The sequence below is a fragment of the Festucalex cinctus genome, chromosome 12 (genome assembly GCF_051991245.1).
Source record: "Festucalex cinctus isolate MCC-2025b chromosome 12, RoL_Fcin_1.0, whole genome shotgun sequence".
Lineage (NCBI taxonomy): Eukaryota > Metazoa > Chordata > Actinopteri > Syngnathiformes > Syngnathidae > Festucalex > Festucalex cinctus.
The window spans coordinates 18,058,050-18,072,439 of record NC_135422.1 but is presented as its reverse complement, the minus strand read 5'-3'; the positions used below and the strand labels follow the sequence as shown (position 1 = coordinate 18,072,439).

The 14,390-nt window shown below is 40.0% G+C and overlaps 1 long non-coding RNA gene across 3 annotated transcripts in view; it reads right to left on the bottom strand.

Annotated features, from left to right (window-relative positions):
* Positions 1-14,020, bottom strand: part of LOC144031527 (uncharacterized) — an 82,919-nt gene extending 68,899 nt beyond the window's left edge. For 2 of the 3 annotated variants that reach the window (XR_013287547.1, XR_013287548.1), the window contains exon 1: positions 13,970-14,020. This is a non-coding gene — a long non-coding RNA (uncharacterized LOC144031527). The remainder of the gene's footprint in view (positions 1-13,969) is intronic. The other variant, XR_013287546.1, reaches the window with a different exon arrangement.
* Between the last annotated feature and the right edge of the window lie 370 nt (positions 14,021-14,390).

Sequence of the window (14,390 nt, the reverse complement as noted above, 5' to 3'; positions counted from 1 at the left end):
GTTTTCCTGTGCCTCGTGTTGTGTGTAAAGGCGCCTCCGCCGCATCTTGTCGTCAATTTGGCGGCGTGCCGAGCATCAGATGATGTGACGACTGGAGCGCGGCCATCTTTGCGTCCTCTGTCTGCCGCTGTCCTCCTCATGCGGATCCGCTTTGATCAGACGTGTGCGCTCACACACGTGATGTTTATACACACAAACACACACACACACGCACGTCTATAGCGCAGAGCACTCTTTTGCCGTATTAACTGTTTTTATTCCCCATGACTTCCCAGCCCATCGTTCACATCTTCCATTTGAGACCCTAATCCCATTTTTAAGACTATATTTTGAATGTTACAGTTCGGAGGGTTGAGGACCCAGGTGCGGGGAAGCAGAGGTGTGGTCAACTAAAGGGATTTCATTAAACAAAAACAAGGAGGTAAACAAGGATCCGGTTAACAAACAAAACATCCACACAAAAAAAACAAGCAAGGTAAAACATGGGGGAACTTCAATGCAAAAACGGGCAGCGTGACGGGAGGAAACCACAATGAATCGACACAGACAGAGGGGAGACAAGAGACTAAATCCACACACACTAATTGACACAACGAGAAAGCTGGGCAAGAGACACAATTGGCCGAGGGTTCTGAGGTTGACACACGAGGAAGTCAGGAAAACGTGTTACAAAATGTCCGCCACCGCAACATCCATCCAACGGGTTACTTTGCCATCACAAGAGCGCGGATCATGCCAGGCCACTAGTGGGCAGCACCTGGTGCATGTGTGCCGGCCTGCCAGGGAGGGAGGGGACTCCCTAACTCCTCCCATGTGTGTCATGTGACAGACAAAAGAGGCTCGGGCCGGCAGCGTCAAGCAGTTGGGTTAGCGTGTTAGCATGCTAACATTCTAGCATATGATATCTTTTGATGGGATGTGTAAATATGTTCAATATTAAAATTGATTAGATGAAACCTTAACCAAGACTTGAAACATTACTTTGAAAAACAAAACCTCAGTTGAAACCCTATCTGTGGCTTTAAACACCACTTTGACACCCTAATCACGACTTGGAAACCTAATTTGAAACTTGAGGCTGGCTTAAAACCCTCATTTGAACCCATAAGCATGATTTGAATCCCTGACACTGGTGTGAAACACTGTTTCAACACCTGCTTGATCTAACCTGAATTCAGAACCCTACTTTAAAACTTAGGCTTAGGAAAACTTAACCATGTCTTTAAATCCTAACCCGTGTTTTAATCCCTTTGAAACTGTAGCCCTTGTTTGAAGCCCTAAACCTGGCATGAAACCCTCATTTGGAACCTAAACCTGGTCTTGGAACACTCATTTTATACCCCAACCCGGACTTGAAACCATACCCATTGTTTGAATCTCTAATTTGAATCCCTAATCCTATTTTGAAATCCTATCATAAGCTTCAAACCCTAACCCTGTCTTGAAACCGTACTTTGAAACTCTGCATTGCTTACTTTGCGAACGTTTGACCTCCTTTTAGCGATGACGCTGCTTACCTTGCCGCACTTGATTTCCAAGGTGATAAATGTTTAAAAGCCGGGTCTTGTTTGCAAAACGTCTTCGTTTAGATCAACGACATCATAAACCTCCGCCAGCAGATTATGAGTAACGACGCCGCTCCAGCAGCCCGAGCGCCGTATTGTTCCCTCGGCCATTCAATCATTCATCAGCGGAAAATAAGCAGAGGGGAAGAAAACGTTTGATTGTGCGTGCGCCTGCCAGCTTAAAAGGAGAACAGGTGGATCAACATCAAACACTATTTAAATGTTTGCAAAAAAGCTTCTTTAAACGCGAGTCACCGTGTTCTGCTTTTGTGAGCACTGTTTTTGTCCGAGTGCTTGTATTTGGAAGGTTAACTTTTGATTAGCAATTAACTTCAAATGAGTTTCAGCTTATCAAAATTTACCGCCATGCTCTGCCCACACACAATAGCAGAAATTCAAATTGTTTACAATTTGGCTCGTATATTTTGGTCAAATTTGGTAACAGTCAGGCAAAAATCTCAAGTAGTATTTTGCGTTTCAAGGACCCTTGCAAATGTCCACTATGAAATATTATATCAGTTATACGGAATGTCCTGTAATGCTGTGTTCGACATGCTGACAACTATCGTCAGCGGATGAACTATGATAAATTGTTTATTTCAAAGCAAACTAGCAGACTTCCTTTCAAAGTTTTCCTGCAATCTCGCAAACAGAGAGTGACGAGCTCAAGCGAAAGTCGAAATGTGTCAGACCAGCGGAAAATGGCGAGAAAAAAATCTATGTGATTGAGTTGGAAAAAAAGATTGGGCCAGTCTTGTGGGGGAATTATGTGATTTACTTTTTAGGGGGTGGTGGAACGTTACGTCATGCAGCTTAGCCCCAGCGGGGGGCTCGTCTCTACCTGCCGAGCGTGACGCAACACAGCCCCCGAGTGGAGTAAGGCGCTGAAAATGGGAAGTAAAACGGCCTCCAACGCGCGCATACTGTTTATTGGCCCGGTCGGTTTGACGCGTTTAAATGCTCACCCGCGTCCACGGCGAAGCAATCATTAACATTTCATATGCGCTCTCTCTCTGTATTATGAATTCAGAAGAGCTGAAAAACAAAAACTTCAAAAAGGAATGGACGTGAAGTTAAATCAACATGAAAACAACCTCAAGCCTGACTGTCCAAACTTTGAAACCGTAACCTGCAGTGAAATTTGAAAGCCTAACCCTCACTTTCTTCAACCTTATTTTGAAACCATACTTTGTGATGATAACTGACATTAAATACTAAACGTAACTCGAAGCCATACTTTGAAACCCATGTTTGAAACCCTAACCATGGCTTGGAACTTTTACTCATTTGAGACCCTAAATATGAGTTGAAACCCTACTTTAAAATCCCAACCTCATTTTGAGGCCCAAACCCTTGCTTGAAACCCCAACAGTTGCTTTAAGACCTATTTTCAAAACATAACCTGGTTTGAAGCCCAACTTTGACACCAAAACCCTTGTTTAAAACCGAAACATATTTTGAAACCCTAACCCTACTTAAAAACCCTACTTTAAACCCTGGCTTCAAACACCAACTTGAAGCCCAAACCCTTGCTTGAAACACTAACGCTTTCTTGAAATCTAACTTTGAAACCCAACTTCGAAACCAAAACCCTTGCTTGAAACCCTGAACCCGTCTTGAAACGTTCCTGCTAAACACTCACCATATTTTGAAACCTTACTTTGAAGCCCTAACCCTGCCTTAAACCCACATTTGAGACGCTACCTCTACTACTACTCCTCGAAAACCTTGTTTGAAAGCATAACTGTGACTTAAAACCCTACTTTGAATACTGAAAGCTGAATTCTAATAGATGAATGCTAAGCTGAATGCTTATGAAGTAAACTGAAAGATAAATTATGTGAAAATGACAACGTTTTAATTGAAGTTGAAGGATAAATGAATAAAAAGAAAACAACCCGTCTAAGGTGGAATTTAATTGTTTCAGAGAAATTATAATCCATTTCCTAATCTGATCGTCAGTTGGTATCACACCATCGAATGTACTCAAATGTGGTCCAAGCAAGGTTTGAACCCAGGTTCTCCATGCGAGAGGCAATCGATCTGATGACTGAGCTAACGTGCCTTGTTCAAATTCATGGCTAATTGCGTTTGTATTTTAAAAAAATAGCCATCTGATGAAAGCCAACGTGCATTTAATCATTTCAGTGAAATTGGAATGCATTTCCTGATATGATAGTCTGTTGTTATCCAGCGATATCATTAAGCATAATTGCCATGGATACATTTGCAATGTACAGTCGGAGGTGTGATACACACCTAACCAAGTGCTCCACTGAGCAGTATGAGAGAGTTGGTAATGATGATCAGTTGATTGTATGGATGTGGGTGTGGAAAGTGGGACTTAGAAAAAGTTCAATGTCAGTCCCATTGAGAAGAATGAAAGGGGAAAAGTTGATATTTAACGTTAAATTGTGCGAGTACTGTAAGTAATGTGGAAACAGACGATATATACCCCGGAAGGCATGAATTTTTGAAGCAAGTTGAAATTTGAACGGTGTAAATCGGAAGCATTATGTGGGAGTTGTTTCTCGGGAAAACAGTGAGGAGAATAAATATACGAATAACATGTGGGATGCTTTCAGCATTCCCGCAACTAGCAGTTCACTCATAGTACTAATGGAATGCACATCTCAACTAGTGCATATTTGTGTCTCACTAGTAACATGTAGTTGTCCTACTAGTATACCAAAGTTGTCTTGCTGATGTATAGAAATGTCATGTGGTGGAAGTCGCGAGTGAAAAATGCCACAAATTCACAGCCGTACTACTAGTGCGCCGAACTGTCTGGACGTAAAGTATTTCACACACACACAAAAAAAACACGCTCCACAGCTGCACTGTGACACAAATCAAAACAGCAAAGAGGAAAATGACACGGGTGATGTTTGGACACACTTGAAAACAAATGACAGGCCCCGGCGGAGGCGTGCCGCCGAGCCCCCGAAGGCTGTGGCGCGCCGCGGCAAGCCTTTGCCCTCACTGACAAACGGCAAACACATTTGGCCCTCGGCCGCTTCCCGCCGTGATTTACGGATCCTGCGCGCGTGCTACCTGCTCATTATTTCCGCCTCCCACGTTGGCCCGACATGACAGCTTTTCCCACGCCGACAAGACAGCGGCACAATGGGCCGACCCGGGGAACGGCTCTCGCTCTTTTGTCGGCGTTGAGACTCCTGACACGCTCGACGCACTTGTTTGTTCTCGTTCGCGCTGTCAATCACACTTAAGTCATTCAGAAATCCATTTCACTCTCTGGTATCTTCAGACATAAAAAGCACATTTCTACAAGGGCAGTTTCATGTTCCATGGTCAAATTTTGCTTCCATAATCGGGCCAAATGGCTGCTTCGAACCAGAATGGCAGAATGTGTTTTTAGGAATGGATTTTTGAGACTTTTTTTTGTAGAGCTACTAATGAGACACACACCTACCAAATTTCATTTCACTAAATCAAACTGGCTTCTCGGGCTGGATTTATCGTAAAATGTTAAAGGGAAACACGGAGACAAAATTGGTGCTTGAAACCAAAATGGACGACTTTCTGTGTCTTTTTCGGCTTTGCTTCTTGAGACTTTTTTGTGGGTCTACTCATGATAGACACACTTACCAAATTTCATTCCGCGCAATCAAACTGGCTTCAGGGGCTGGATTTCTTTGTAAAATTTTAGAGGGAAACACGGAGACAAAATTGGTGCTCGAAACCAAAATGGCTGACTTTCTGTGTTTTTTTGGGCTTGGCTTCTTAAGACTTTTTTGTGGGTCTACTCATTATAGACACTCCAACCAAATTTCATTTTTCTAAGTCAAAACTGGCTTCAGCGGTTGGATTTCTTTGTAAAATTTTAGAGAGAAATACGGAGTGAAAATTGGTGCTTGAAACCAAAATGGCCGACTTCCTGTGTCTTTTTAGGCTTGGCTTCTTGAGACTTTTTTGTGGGTCTACTCATGATAGACACGCTTACCAAATTTCATTATAGTCAAACTGGCTTCACGGGCTGGATTTCTTTGTAGCATTCTAGAGGGCAATACAGTACCAAAATTTGTGCTTGAAACAAAAATGGCCAACTTCCTGTGTCTTTTCAGGCATGGCTTCTTGAGACTTTTTTTGTGGGTCTACTCATGATAGACACGCCTACCAAATTTCATTTTGCTAAATCAAACTGGCTTCAGGGGCTGGATTTATTTGTAACATTTTAGAGGGAAATACAGGGCCAAAATTGGTGCTTTAAACCAAACTTGCCAAGTTCCTTTCTCTTTTCGGGAATGGCTTCTTGAGACTTTTTTTTGTGGGTCTACTCATGATAGACGCGCCTACCAAATTTAATTTTAGTCAAACTGGCTTCACCAGCTGGAATTCTTTGTAACATTCAAGAGGGCAATACAGTACCAAAATTTGCGCTTGAAACCAAAATGGCCGAGTTCCTGTCTTTTCGGGCATGGCTTCTTGAGACTTTTTTTATGGGTCTAGTCATGATAGAAACACTTACCAAAGTTACCATTTCTCAAGCAAACTGGGTTCAGTGGCTGGATTTCTTTATTGAATTGTAGACTGTGCAACTGAGACAAAGTGCCAGCTTCAAACAAAAATGGCAAACTTCCTGCGTCTTTTCAAGCATAGCTTGTTGAGATTTTTTTTTTTGTGGGTCTACTGATGATAGACACGCCCACCAAATGTTATATTGATCAGTCAAACTGGCTTTAGGCGCTAGGTTTCTTTATAGGATTTTAGAGAGTGCTACTGAACTAATATGCCTGGTTCGAACCGAAATGGCCAATTTCTTGTGTCATTTTGGGTATGGTTTCAAGACTTTTTTTTTTTTTTTGGGTCTACTCATGATAGACATGTTTACCAAATTTCATGTTGCGAAGTAAAACTAGCTTTGTCTGCTAAGTCAAAATGGCTGCTTCAAATCAAAATGGCAAACTTCCTGTGTCTTTTCGGACACTTTTTGTGGGTTTTTTAAGCAATTTAGTGTCAGCCATCTGCCTCGTATATATACGATTACAAATTGGTTGCCATCAGGATAAAAAACAAGGATGTGTTGTTCTTAGAAATGGTCTTAAAATGGCTGCTTCAAATCAAAATGGCTGACTTCCTGTGACTTTTTTTTTTTTTGGTGCGACTTGAGGAAGAAATTGGAGGTGTGTTAATTAACTGACATGATTTGAGTTGGCTGTCCAATTAAGATGAAAGGCCACGAAACGGCGAGCGGAGGAGGAGGCCGCTACGTGCTGTGAAGAGGCCCGCCAGGACTTTCCCGAAGCCGGACGCACGGAGCCGACCAATACTTTGCTTTGACGTCCGGCCAATGGAGCGACGAGGTACAGCTGATTCCCGTTGGCGCAGGGATAGAAGTTCAGCCGTGCGTTTTTGAGCAACGCGGGCATCCATGCGCGGCCGAACGCTTCACCGTTGCCCTCCCAGGAAATGTCAAAGGAGCGATCGATGTTTTCAAAGCAAATGTTTCAGCGAGCGCCGTTGAGGTAGAATACTAACGCTGGCCTTTAATATAGGAAGATAAAATACCGTACTTTAAAACTGATTCAATTGTGTCTTTTTAATGATAACAAATAAACAAATAAATTCACATTGTTGAAAGCCTCTTTAACACATGTACAAAAAAAATACACTAACATGAATGTTTAATGTTTTGCATGATGCCTATATGTAGATTCACTCCAAGGCCGCTCGCGTTTATCATTGAAATGCCTTACTAGCATGATAGCCAAGCGTGCTAACTGGACCTTAATGCACTCCACTTTATGAGCAGAATAACTAATTGTTGTGGAGCGCGCCGACATGTTATTAGCGTTGTAGCATACGCTCGTTTTATGTGTGGCCTGCAGGGGCCCCCGTGCACATTCACAGTCGCCGCTCACCCGCTCCTGGCCCCTCCTGGCTAGCTCGCCAGGGGGAATGACCACGTAAATGAATAATACATGGCGCCCGTTTCATTTAGGAAGCTGCCGTAATGAGGCACGTTTGCACCCACGTTTCTCCCGCCACTCGGAGTGGAAAGGGGGGCACCGTGCCATGCCGTTAAAAGCGACAACTTGATGCGTTAAAGCCAGTAGAAAGGCCGCAAATTGAGCGAAAGATCTTCAGAAAGTTTTTTTTTTTTTTTGGCACAACAAACAAATGCTTTGCGCTCCACTGAGGCGGATCATAATGAAGCATGCTAATCGCGTAAAAGCTCGTCACAACATTTTTGGAGCGAAGAAACAAACGGTTAACTAAGCAGCACAATGTCTCAAGATTACTTAATATTAGGGGAAATATATATATATATATATATACATATAAATGGTTTAGGTTTTTTTGTGATATTTATATATATATATATATATATATATATATATATATATATATATATATATATATATATTAGGGGTGCTAAAAAATCGATTCGGCAATATATCGCGATATTACATCGCGCAATTCTCGAATCGATTCAATAGGAGGCTGTATCGATTTTTAAACTTCCATTTTTAATGGAAAAATAATCAACAAAACATCTTATTTTGGGTTAGGGTTCACACCTTCCACATGGAAGAATGTTATATTAATGGAACATTAAGCCTTAATATTTTATTTCAATGCTGTTCAAACATGAAACAGATTACAACCTGTATTAGACTGAAGTTTCAGATAAATAAGTGATACATTTTCATACAAATCGTACACTGTACAAGTTTACTGATTAGCATTTTCTAAATTTGAATTAAAAAAAAAAAATCACAACAATCGACTTATAAATTCGTATCGGGATTAATCGTATCGAATTGAATGGTGACCTGTGAATCGTGATACGAATCGAATCGTCAGGTTGTAGGCAATTCACACCCCTAATATATATATATATATATATATATATATATATATATATATATATATATATATATATATATATATATATATATATATTTATATATATATATATATATGAAGTTTGAAGTTTCTTGAACATATAATAATATACATAAACATACAAACATTTACGATTCAAGGATCGTTTGGATGGATGATGATGATAGATAGATAGATAGATAGATAGATAGATAGATAGATAGATAGATAGATAGATAGATAGATAGATAGATAGATAGATAGATAGATAGATAGATAGATAGATAGATAGATAGATACCTTCAAGTATGACTGACAACATTCCCAGAAAATCACAACGTCCCAACATCACGGGTGAGCTATTTTCACGTTGGTGACCCCTGCACTAAAAACTCCACAACGGCCGCAAACTGAGCCAAAGTGCATCGGAAACTTTTTGTATTTGTTTTTTTTTTCTTTTTTTCTTCGCATTACAAACAAATCCTTTGCGCTCCACTGATGCGGTTTGTAATGAAGCATGCTAATCGCATAATAGCCGGTCACGGCAGTCAACGTTTTGGAGAGAAGACAACATCAGTTAATTAAGCGGCACAATGTTTCTATTTGGTGCTTGTTGTTGGAGAAGACTGAGGAGACGTTCGCAACCTCAAGACACGTCCAGACTGCAAAATAGACTCGCCACCACCGGCTCATTTCAATATTTTTGACGACATTGATGTATGTTTTTATTGATGACGGGTATTACAATATAAAATATATGGTAATAACAAAATTAAATGTAAAAGATTAAAACATCATTGTAATATTTTTTTGGTCCAACTTTGGGTCCAGACTACTAGTGTAAAATCCCTGAAACAACTATCAATAAAAAGCTTTTAACTTGGTGGGCAGGTGAAACAAAAAACAAACAAAAAGAAAACGCCTTCCCAAATAAAAGAGCAACGATTTACTGCGCTTTAAATCAACACCGGTGCTGAACCGATGGCTAATTTGTACCTTTTTGTGGGTACACAGTCAAGTTTTACGCGTTGGGCTGTCATTGTTCCTTCACAGCTCACAAGCAAAGCAGACAGGAAGGTTAGCGGCGATTAAACTTCACTTTAGCCCGCGGCCGACCATAAAGCAGCCATATGCAAATTTACTGGGGGGTGGCTTGGAGGTTGTAATAGTTTACAACAGAGAACAGCCATCAGATATATTCTGTGTCTTATCCTGTCGCTGTTTGATAGTAAAATAAAGGTATTTGTAAAACCTTTAGATACTGTGTTCAGCTGTAATATTTTTTTAACAAGTAAAACAGCACTCTAAAGTATGTCGTTTCAGTTGACTTTAAAAGTCAGATTAAGGATAAGAAGAAGGCGAACGAGCCGAAATGGCGACTCGCTGTCCTCCACATGAGGTGGCGAATCAATTTGAAACGAATAGGATGAGGGGGGAAATTAAAAGTTGTCTTGGTTTTATTGGCAAAAAAGCAACAGCGGGAAATCTAATTGAAGGGAAGACGAGAAATAAATGGATTTGAATTGTAAACGTAACACCATTAGAGACGCTAAACAGGCGACTGCGGGTATTCTCAGAAAATCTGTACTGTGAAATTTCAAATATAATTTGTAGCTTGGTGGCAGGGGACCAACAAGAAGATACTTTTTTTTTTTTTTTGAGCTACTGCGACGAGCAAAACACACAACGCAGTTTGGTTGGTTGATGTGTTGCGTAAGCATTAGCATCGCCGCTCGTGTTACGATTTGGAGTTGGCGTAGCTTGTACAAAACAGATCCGAAAGTCATGACGTCAAGCGTTGTTAGTATTAGCTTTTACAAGTAATTAGCTTGTTTAGATGCTACATTGGCTTGTTTTGGGAATGCTGAAACATTTTTTTGCCGCGTAACAACTCCCACATAATACTTATTTATACTGTTCAAATTTCAACTAGCTTCAAAAATTGATACCTCGTGGGGTTTATATATCGTCTGATTTCACATTACTCAAAGTATTTGCACAAGTTAACGATTAATATCAACTTTTCCCCATTCATTTTAAATGGGACAAACATTGAACACTTTCCACGTCCACTTCCATATATATAACTTATCATCATTACCAGGTGTCTGATATTGCTCGGTGGCACAGTTGATAAAGTGCATTGTCCAGTAACCAGGAGGTCATAATTTCATAATTTATCTCTCAATTTAACTCATAAGCATTCTACATGCATTCAAATCTTAGCATTCACCCATTAGCCTTCAGCTTTTAGCATTCCCACGCAATTTCTCCAGAAATTGCACTTAGTCTATAATTAGCAAAGTAGAACATAGACTACTTTCGAGGTGCGTTAGCATTGACCCATGATCAGTTCAAAACAAGCAGCATTAGCATTTAGTGCTCATTAGCTTAGCTTCTTTGCTTGTGACTATGGGTTCAACAATCAACATTTATGTTAACACATGACGTTACGACACTAGCTTTCTGTTAGTATTAGCATCGCCGCTCATGTTACGGTATGGAGTTGCCGTTGCTTGTACAAAACAGATCCGAAAGTCATTACGTAAAGCGTTGCTAGCATTAGCTTTTACAATTCATTAGCTACTTTAGATGCTACATTGGCTTGTCATAAGTAGCAAAGTAGAACGTAGATTACTTTTGAGGTGTGTTAGCATTAGTACAAGTGTTAGAGTTCAGAGTTGTCCACGGCAAGTGACCCATGATCAGTTCAAACCGAGCAACATTAGCATTTAGCGCTCATTAGCTTAGCTTCTTTGCTTCTGACGATGGGTTCATCTCGTCTTTTAATTACATAGTTCCTACTAGCTCCTCAAAACATTTGATCAGCATAAGCGCTAGTATTACGGTTGAGAGCTGTGTACGGTACTTGGACAAACTTGATCTTATAAGACACAAATGTTCCGGTAGCAGTAGCATTTAGTACTCAATATTTTCGTTTATTCATCGTGTAACCATATTGTTATCATATAATGGCTCTTCTAGCATTAGCATAAGTGCTAATGTCATTGTTTAGTGTTTTTTTTTTATGGTGCTTGTACAAACAATCAACATTTATGTTAATACTTACGTTACGACACTAGCTTTCTGTGAGCATTAGCACATCATTTTTAGGTAGCCTATTAGTTAGCAGCGCTACTTCCCGGTTCATGTAAGTAGTTATCAATAGGTTACTGGTAACCACTGCTACTGACAGCCTAAACTGCCTCACTGCACTTTTATTTAATCCTACTTAACTTTTTTTGGGGAAATCTGTGAAATTGGAAAGAGTCGCATTGAAATTCACACAGTGTCCCGGCAGCACTGAGCCCCGGTGCATTTTACAATAGCCGTCTAATGAGGCGGCAGAAGAAGAAATATTATGTTGGGGGAAAAAAAAAGACCTTAAAGTTATTCAATGAGTAGCCTCCACATTTAAAGATTTTTTTTTTTCGTGTGTGTGTGCGTGGGTGTGTGTGTGTGGTGTGTGTGTGTGTGTGGTTAGAACTTCAGGCTGATGGAATAGAAATGGGAAAATAAGCCCTTAATATGTAAGTTTCAACCATCGAGAGTAGCTCACAAAAGCTCGGTTTAGCTAGCTTAGCATTGGTGTTGCGATTTAGAGACACGTGCAGTCCGTGCTGTGCTTGGACAAATAATCACACATGTTAACGACTACAACGCCAGTTCTATTAGCGTTAGCATTTAGCATCTTTAGCTTGTGACTAATGTCTCTGGCACTAAACAAATGCGAGTTTACCACTCGTTGGCAGATCTCACCTACTTTTGAGGTCTACGATATATTGGCATACCGCACAGGACAGCTACTGTGCTCTATTAGCATTAGCATCTGTGCTAGTGCCACAGTTCAATCAGTGTTGTACGTGATCACCACAAGAATTTACGACTGTTAGCATCTGTTGGATACACATTTGATATTCATTCTCCTAGCATCTATAAATTGTGACTATGCATTAATAATTGGTATAGAAACATCAAGTTTTAACGCAAACATCAGTTTTATTAGTGTGACGATATATCGTTACTGCAATAGATCGTGATGTTTTGTCTCCTGATAGATCATCGATACGTCTAAGCAAGTATCGTCATATTTGTAGTTAATAACCAGCCACTATCACGGCTCCATTGTTGAGCAATTACTTGGCGGGCCACTAGGGGGAGCGCCTCATAAGAGTGGCGGGGAAATGGACGGAAGTCTTCCGGCCATACAGACTCATGAGCTTAGGTTTTTTTTTTTTTACGATTATTCTTATTATTATTATTAGATATAATTTATATATTATGTATTCATATTATATTTAGATTTTTATTATATTATGAATTTGCAATTTTTATTAGTTGTTTATATTTATTTATATATTATTATTATTATTATTATTATTATTATTATTATTATTATTATTATTATTATTATCATCATTATTATTATTATCATTATTTTATGATTAGTTTTATCGTAGATTATCATGGATTTATTACCTGAGCAATATATGGATAATCACGGTATCGTCATATCGTGAGATAATCGTTATCTTGAGCCTTGTATCGCATATCATATCGTATCGTGAGGTAGCCAGATGTTCCCACCCCATCTATTAAGTATGCAAAAGTTGTGGTACATAAATTGTAAAATTTTCCACCGGAGGGCACTAGTTTCCCCCCAATGAAAGCATGCAGCAAAGTTTTGCTGTATGATCACAGAATTCTGTTAGCATTAGCATTTAGCCCATAATTATTTATCTCATTAGTATATCTTATGTTGACATTTCAAAGCAGACTACTGAAATAGGATATTTTTCATGGTGCATTCAAAGTATCCGGCAACATAACACAAGGTTTTGCTGTTGCAAAATACAAACTAATTCTCTCAGCATTTAGCACTCAGTTGAATCTTTTTTAGCGCATGGCCATTTCTTAGGTGAACATTTCAATGTTGGCTACTAATAAAGGTTTAATGATGCTCACGGTTTGACGGATAATTTTGCTTTCCATTATCTCCTATGGCGTCTAAATGGCCAAAATATGACGCAATCAATGACAACCCGTCGATTCTTCTTTCCGGGCCGGTTTGTCGACTCGGGCGGGTGTGATTTTAATCTCCACTTGACACCCGCTCATCCGTTTAATCCAAACAGCTGTTGGCGAGCAAACAACAACTTCCTGCGCTGCGCGCCATTAATTGGACGTAATTACAAAAACCGCGCGCCGAAAAACAAACCGCGCCGCTGTTTGTTTTTCAATGTCTGCAAGCTTCTTTTTTTTCTTTTTTCTTTTTTTAAGAGGGAGGGAGATTTTATTTTTATCTTGCTGTAGTTGTCACTTGTCAGCGCTCAAATTGAACGGATGGCGACATAGTGCCCTCCAGTGGCCAAGGCCTGAACTGTTGTTTCAGATGTTTTCAAATACAGTACTGGACCTGCTTTGTGTGTTGTTTTTCATGACAGTACTGGATTGTTTGGTACATTTTTCGTGGCATAAAAACGCCCAGTAGAGTACGAGGTTATTGTAATTAATATTTTTTTAAAAGATGAAAAGTTTATCCATTCCAAACTTACCTTGCTGGTGAACATGCACGAGGTCATGAGCCGCAATGTTCGTCTGCTTCCTGCTCTCTCTCTCTCTCTCTCTCTCTCTCTCTCTCTCTCTCTCTCTCTCTCTCTCTCTCTCTCTCTCTCTCTCTCTCTCTCTCTCTCTCTCTCTCTCTCTCTCATTCGGTTATAATTATATTCCATAAGGGCTTGAAAACAACAAAAACATACAACTGTATACTGCTCCAGTGAACAACACGACAAGATACGACACACGCCTTTTGAACTGCGTGCCTACGGCGATGCTAAACGCTAACGTCCATGCTTCCGGTTACCTTTGTTGGGACTAACGCCACTACCAATATGGCTGCCACGAAGACGTGTCTGTTAGCCTCTCTAATTTTTAACAAAATTTACTGTACAACCTTATTTAGATGCAGTCGTTATA